The sequence below is a fragment of the Mus caroli genome, chromosome X (genome assembly GCF_900094665.2).
Source record: "Mus caroli chromosome X, CAROLI_EIJ_v1.1, whole genome shotgun sequence".
Classification (NCBI taxonomy): domain Eukaryota; kingdom Metazoa; phylum Chordata; class Mammalia; order Rodentia; family Muridae; genus Mus; species Mus caroli.
In genome coordinates, this window is record NC_034589.1 from 146677300 (window position 1) to 146685255 (window position 7956).

The following is a 7956-nucleotide window of genomic DNA, read 5'->3' on the forward strand; positions in this document are numbered from 1 at the left end:
TCTCTCTCTCTCTCTCTCTCTCTCTCTCTCTCTCTCTCTCTCTCTCTTTCTTTCTTTCATTTTATTTTAACTAAAAAACCCAACCAGGGAGATTTTTCTACTTCCACACACTGCCTAGTACCCAATGTTTATAAGAATTGTTTCTTTTACTAATCTAAAGTTGTTCTCTGTCTACTCTTTGCTGTGATTTCTAGGCTTCCCAACTCTCCTTGCAGCCATGCATCTTATTATTTGTTTCCAGATGGAAATGAAACCAGAAAGTACTAGGTATCTCTAATATGCCCCTGAATTGTAGCTCCGGGCAAGGGCATCCTGGCTGCAGATGAGTCCACTGGAAGCATTGGTAAACGTCTGCAGTCCATTGGCCCCCACCTCCATCCCCGCTGAATAGGCTGTGTTCTCACAGAACAAGGTTCTGGTGACCCTAGCCGTGTTCGCTCCTTAGTCCTTTCGCCTAACCACTGGCATACCCATCAGACCCACCCTGTCCAGTGCCAGGCAAGGTGACCCATGGCAATGCACAGGCAAGATGTATCCAGCTTCAACATGACCCGCCTGTCCCTGGCTCTGGCTTTTTCCTTTCCCCCAGTTGCCAATGAGCAACCCCATTCTGGGCTGGAGAACACCCAGCAACAGACTGTTAGGAAAAGAAAGTACTACCACCGGAACTATGCTCTACCCATACCCAGAACTGACCCCGGAGCAGAAGGGGCTGTCTGACATCGCTCACCGAATTGTGGATCCGGGCAAGGGCATCCTGGCTGCAGATGAGTCCACTGGAAGTATTGGCAAGTGTCTGCAGTCCATTGGCACAGAGAACATCAAGGAGAACAGGTGATTCTACCACCAGTTGCTGCTGACTGCTGCTGACTGTGTGAATTCCTGCATTGGGGGTGTGATCCTCTTCTATGAGACACTGTATGGGAAGGCAGATGATGGACGTCCTTTCTCCCAAGTTATCAAGTCCAAGGGTGGTGTTATGGGCATTAAGGTAGATAAGGGTGTGGTGCCCCTGACAGGAACCAATGGTGAGACTACTACCCAAGGGCTGGATGGGCTGTCTGAACGCTGTGCCCAGTATAAGAAGGATGGAGCTGACTTTGCCAAGTGGTGCTGTGTGCTAGAGATTGGAAACATACTCTCTCAGCCCTTGCCATCATGGAAAATGCCAATGTTCTGGCCCATTATGCCAGAATCTGCCAGCAGCATGGCATTGTACCCATTGTAGAGCCTGAAATTCTCCCTGATGGGGACCATGACTTGAAGTGTTGCCAGTATGTAACTGAGAAGGTACTGGCAGCTGTCTACAAGGCGCTGAGTGACCACCATGTCTACCTGGAAGGCACATTGTTGAAGCCCAACATGGTCACCCCTGGTCATACTTGCACCCAGAAATTTTCCAATGAGGAGATTGACATGGCAACAGTCACATCACTTTGTCACACAGTGCTCCCTGCTATCCCTGCGGTCACTTTCCTGTCTGGAGGGCAGAGTGAGGAAGAGGCATCCATCAACCTCAACTCTATCAACAAGTGTCCCCTGCTGAAGTCATAGGACTTTCTCCTATGGCTGAGCCTTGCAGGCCTCTGCTCTAAAGGCCTGGGGTGGGAAGGAGGAGAGCCTGAAGGCAGCCCAGGAGGAGTACATCAAGAGAGCCCTGGCCAACAGTCTTGCTTGCCAAGGAAAGTATACCCCAAGTGGCCAGTCTGGAGCCACAGCCAGTGAATCTCTCTTTATCTCTATCCATGCCTACTAACCAAAGCTAAGTTAAGGCTGCTGCATCAACACTCCAGGCTCCTGCCTACACACTTGCTATTGAAGAGTGGCCTTCAGGCTCTTTTCCATCACTCTTGTTGCCCTCATGTGTGCAGTGTTGTCTGTGAAGGCTAAATCTGCCATCCCTTCCAGCCCACTGCCAGTAAACAACTATTTAAGGGGAAAAAAGAAATGTTTGTGAATGTACACAATTGTGTAAACAACAATTAATGAAAATAAAGTCTATAAATTTGAAAGGAAGCAAACAGGGGCTTATGGAAAGATTTGAAGGGAGAACGGGTAAGGGAGCATTGTGATTATACTATAATCTCAAAAATACAAAATAATAAAATAAAACAAGAATTTGTTTCAACTGAATTTGTTTCAATAATACTTATGCCATCATTTTCACCTTAAACCATTTATCTACTTGCCCTTATTCTCCTACTTGCTAAAATGCTGTAGAAGAGTCTGTCATTGCCTATTAAGAGTGAAACCGTACTATCCTTCTGTTTATCCCAGCATAAATGACAGTCTCCTAGAAAAGGAGATTCACATCTGAAGTAAGGATTCATAAAGACAAGTCAAGGAAATTAAAAACAAGATGAAAGACTCGGGTTATCAGTCATATAGTCATATTTGTCAGTACTTGTTTCTGGAGTAGTGAATTAAAGCAATTGTTGAAAAATAAAATGAAGATCAACAGTCTGATTTTGGCTCATTTTATTTTCTTCATCTGAAAGCCAATAAAAAGTCATGATCATGGAATGACAAGAATGAGATAAAACAAGAATTCATTATTGTATGATTAATGCATACCAGAGACTTATATATTATTATCAAGATAGTTTTGTGGATTAGGAACAGGTAGTCTTACAGAGCTCAGTAACTTAATTAAGGACACACAAAAATAGATCTAGTATATAAACCAATGTCTATTTCTACCTCTGCTAATATTGCCTGAATATTATCAACCAACTCATGTGATTTTAAAAACACCATGGGGAAAAAACTGTAGTTGTGGAACTGGAGAGATGGGTAAAAATTTAAGAGTGCCCTCAGTCCTGTGAAGGTTCTATGCCCCAGTATAGGGGAATGCCAGGACCAGAAATGGGAGTGGGTGGGCTGGGGAGCAGGGGGAGGGGTAGGGGATAGAGGATTTTCAGAGGGAAAACTAGGAAAGGGGATAACATTTGAAATGTAAATAAAGAAAATATCTAATAAAAATGAAAAAAAAAACATTTCAGAGTGATTCCTGCTCTTCCAGAAAGCCCAAGTTCATAACACCCACAACATGTGTTTCATAGGTACCTATAATACCAGTTCTAGGGGAACCAACATCCTCTTGTAGCCTCCAAGGTCACCTGCACATATATAACATACATTCATACAGGTACACACTTGTATGTAAACAAAAGAAATTAAAAATCTTAAAATATAGTTATGTTAGTTTTCCATTTCTGTGTCAAAATACTTGAGATTAAAAAGAGGAACCATTTAATTGGCTTATGACTTCAGGGTATTCCAGTTTGGTTGCTTCTGTTGCTTCTGTTCCTGTGGTGAGATAGTACATTGTGACAGAAAGGCATGGTGGAAAAAGCTGCTCACTCCTGGTGGCCAGGCAGTGGGAAGTGAGAGTGTAGGGATATAATATTAAAGTTCACTTGACTCAGGACACTATGTAAAGCTGTTCCCCTCACTATCAACGTCTTCCAACATCACCTATTAATAACCCATTTTGCTACCAACCCACTAATGCGTTAATTCATTAGCGAAGTTAGCACACTTGTGACCCTATGAATTTCAATAGTAACAGGGAACAACCTTTCAAAATCTGACCCCTTTAGGGACTAGTTCATGTCCTAATCACAACAGCGGATCTATTCCAAGAAGACTTAAAACTAAAATTAGTACACAAATGCCATTAAAGGTCATTTGCCAAGTGACTATTTTACTAAATTAATAATTTACCAGAGTTAGCAGTTCACCAGAACCTAAAGTTTGTGTTTAAAAACTATAAAAACTAAAAAAGAAAAAAAATGAATGTACTTATGTATACATACATTAATATACATCTATTTGAGAATATGCTTAGGATTTCTAGATATTTTCCATAATTACATCTCTTATTAACATTAAAAATGGTTAGATTTTAAAAGCTTATGATTATCTATGTCCCTTAGGCTTGACTTAACATTCCTTAAAATATTACTAAGAATAGTATAGTTGTAGTATATATTAATTGGATATACTCAAAACTGTTCCTTAAGACATACTTATGGCATCAATGGAACTATAAAATCTTATAAAGTGATCCTGCAAGTTTTAAGTTTTAATGTGATTAGAAACCACCCAGAATAGTCACATGAACCTTAGTCTGCAGCACTTAAGATCTTGTTAAAATGCAGATTTTATTATATCAATTTTTTTCAAATTTTGGGTTTCTTTGAATGATTTAGATTCAGAAAATTTGTATGACTATTAAAAAGAAAAAGACTTGAGTGTCTTACATGAAATCCCAGCCATTTTAAATATAACCATAGTGTCACATAGAATGAATTGAACTGGTTATATGTTTAGTTCAAATTGCCATAATGTACACATTTATTTCCTGTTCAATGATTGTATGTGAAACCAGTTCAAAGACATAAGGTTCAAATAATAACTGTTGTCTAGAAGGATCTCAATTTGTTATAAAATAAAGAATGTACTTATAATCAGTACCCAGGTTTTAATGTATTTGGAATGTATGTCTTAGTCTAATTTAAATGCAAGAATTATGCGAATTTAGCATATGGCTCCACATGTAAGTAATCAAAAGAACAGGAAAAATTAGAAGCATATACATCACTTAGATTCCTGTATAAGGGCATATTCAGGAGGAATAAAGAAAAAAAATGTATGTAAAGTCAGGAAATGAGAAAAACCATCATGTATGATTTCACTTTAGAAATTTAGCAAACATTTTAAAAGAAAACACTGGAATGCCATCACTCTATTGTAAACACTACAACATCTACAGGGAGTTAAGAACTTTCTACAGTTATTCATAGTTTGTTATTTGGGGAAGTAAGTTAAGTATTTGGATTACTTGAAGCTCCTCCAGTGTTTCAGAGATAGTTGCAAGGTTGATGCCTACTGCACTCAACAAAACCTAGAATTCAGCCGGATTAGTGATATATTTAACTGAACACTTCAAATATATGAAAACCACTTTTCTCCAAGCAAAATTAAATACTATCAGAATAATTTAATATTTTTATAGCTGTAGATGGTGATATGCATTTTCTTTCTGATAGAAACAGTAAATTTTATCAACATAAATTACATAAAATTTGTGGATATAAAAATAATGGATATCTCTATCCTACTTTCTGAAATTTCTAACATGAACATATTTAATCACATGAAATAAAAACAGGTACTTCAAGTTGTCATGAGTTGCTAAAGCTCCATTATTATGCAATAACTCTAAGTATTCATGTTTCTAACTGCTAAAAAATGTATGAACATATTTTATGCTGAGAGCTCAGGCAGACTTAGTACAGCAGATGGTATTGCTGCTTTCCTCAAACTGTTTAGATTAGTGACAAAATAATAAAGTATCTTTTTGCTTTTGTCTCATCATTGAAATCTGCATCTGTTTAAAGATTAGTTATATTAATACCTAAGGGAAATCTTACTTATACAGAATGTCTAAAACAAAGGTCAGTGCAATTGAGAGGGTGAAATGTGTCATATATGTGTGATTCTAATTTGGTTAATGGCATATCAACTTACTGAAAGCTACTTTCACATAAATCCATACTATTCACAATGTGGTCTGATAGAAAATCACTGACTTGGAGCTTGTTAGAAATGCACAATCTGAAGTTTTATAGGGAGCTGAAGGTTCGGAAACTGCATTTTAACAAGATCTTAAATGGTGCAGGTTAAGGTTCATGTGACTATACTTGGTGGTTTCTAGTCACATTAAAACTTGCAGGATCACTTTATGAGATTTTATAGTTCCATTGATGCCATAAGGATACCTGAAGAAAGTCTTGAGTGTAACCAATTAATATATACTGCAATTATACTCTTCTTAGCAACATTTTAACACACACACACACACACACATACATATATATACACATATAAGATATAAAAGACACCCCAGGAGAGTAAACATCATGAAAGCACACATGTGAATAATTAATTTGTATTTTCCCAATGTGACATTTGACCTAGTATACTAATAAATTTAACTGATACGCACATGGTTTGGGGGATCTAACAGAATCTAGTAGAGCATTTTCTCTGTGTGTATGTGCTGGAAATAGAACCCCGGGTTTTATAAATGACAGGCAAGGGTTCTACCACTGAGTTACATCTCTTGACCTCAAAAAATTATCTTAATTCAGAGCCTCAAAAAACCTAAATGTCTAGTTAAAAAGAAATAATACAAGATCAAAAATAGGAAAATAAAGTCAGAGAAAACATTAAATAACAGATAAGTAGGAAGAATAAAGTCCTAAACCAGGATTCTGGCTATGTCTAACTCTGTTAAATTCTGGTAATCCCATAGAACGAGTTTTGTGTTGGAACACATACCTGTCATCTCTTTGATTTTTTTTTGAAAAGGCTTATAACATGCTATGATTGAGAAAGATCATGTCATTGGGAAAAGAAAGCAGGTGGAAAGGAGTAAAGCCAAAAAGCACTTTTAAAATAAACCTTTGTTTTTATTATTTTGTGTGTATTTGTGTTTTGCCTGTATGCATGTCTGTGAACCATGTGCATGCAATGAGCATGGAGGCCAGGAAAGGTAGCGGATCTCCTGGCACTGGAGGTAATGATTGTGAGCTGCCTCATGGTGCTGGGAACCTGGGTCCTCTGGAAGAGTAGCCAGTGCTCTTAACTGTGAGTCATTTCTCTAGCTACTCCTCCGCTCAAAGTACTTTTGGAAAAGACATACTCAAGAGAGTAAAGTGACACTTAAATTAGTGAACAGAAGATAAAGTAAAAATACATTAAGATTGCTTCGTTAAATTTTATTTCATCAATTTTTCAGTTATAAATTGTTAATCAAGAGTTTATTTTGAGTTTTCATCAATATAGAGAAAAGATAGAAAAGAAATAATCAATGGAATAGAGGCGGGTTCTCAAAATTATGAAAGCCAGTATTATTTTATGATACTTTGTGAAATTCTATCTACTACTTTGAAGTATAAGTTATATATAATATACTAGTCATAGGTATGTCTTTCAAAAAGCATAACATTCCTAATTGCAATAGAAAGGAAAAATAAATAGAGCACGTTTTATAACACCCATGTCTTGATATGGTTAAAAATATTTAATGTCTTTCAAGAATATGTTTTAATATATATAACAAGTAAGTACATGGGTAATTTACAACACATTACAATAATTGTTTAGGTGTGATAGCAGTTATATACTTAATGTTAACACCATAAAATGCTGTGTGTATCCATTATTCAAATCATTATAAATATGGGTAGCTGCAGACTGACACAGATGCACTTATTTATCTCTTATTCAAACACACATGCAACATTGCTTTTGAGATATGACTTTCCTGAAAAGCAAACTCTTGATGACTTTACAAAAAAGACTATGAATCAAAATATTATATCCTTTGCTTTTTTTAATAGTGCCACTTCTTTTTTGTTTGTTTTGTTTTTGTTTTCTTTGGGGGGGTCTAGCTTTCTCTTTAGTTATCACTCTGTGGTGCTCAGGTCACAGAGAAGGCACTTAATTGGGAAGGTCATCTGATTCCGTTCATCTTCTCTCCCTTCACCAACCCCCTTGGCACTTGTTTGTGAGTTCAATTAACCCTGGGGAGAGAACCTAAGGGCTTGAACTGAAGACTCTGCCGGTATGGGGGCCACTTCTTTTTTTAAAATTAGGTATTTTCTTTATTTACATTTCCAATGCTATCCCAAAAGTCCCCCATACCCTCCCCTTCCTCTACCCACCCACTCCCACTTCTTGGCCCGGGCGTTCCCCCGTAATGAGGCATAAAAACTTTGCAAGACCAATGGCCCTGTCTTTCTAATGATGGCCAACTAGGCCATCTTCTGATACATATGCAGCTAGAGACACGAGCTCCAGGGGTACTGGTTAGTTCATATTGTTGTTCCACCTATAGGGTTGCAGACCCATTTAGCTCCTTGGGTACTTCAGAAAATTGGACAT

At 37.6% G+C, this 7956-nt stretch overlaps 1 pseudogene; it reads left to right on the forward strand.

Annotated features, from left to right (window-relative positions):
- Positions 1 to 510: 510 nt before the first annotated feature.
- LOC110286906 lies at positions 511 to 1756 on the forward strand (annotated as a pseudogene).
- Positions 1757 to 7956: the final 6200 nt, after the last annotated feature.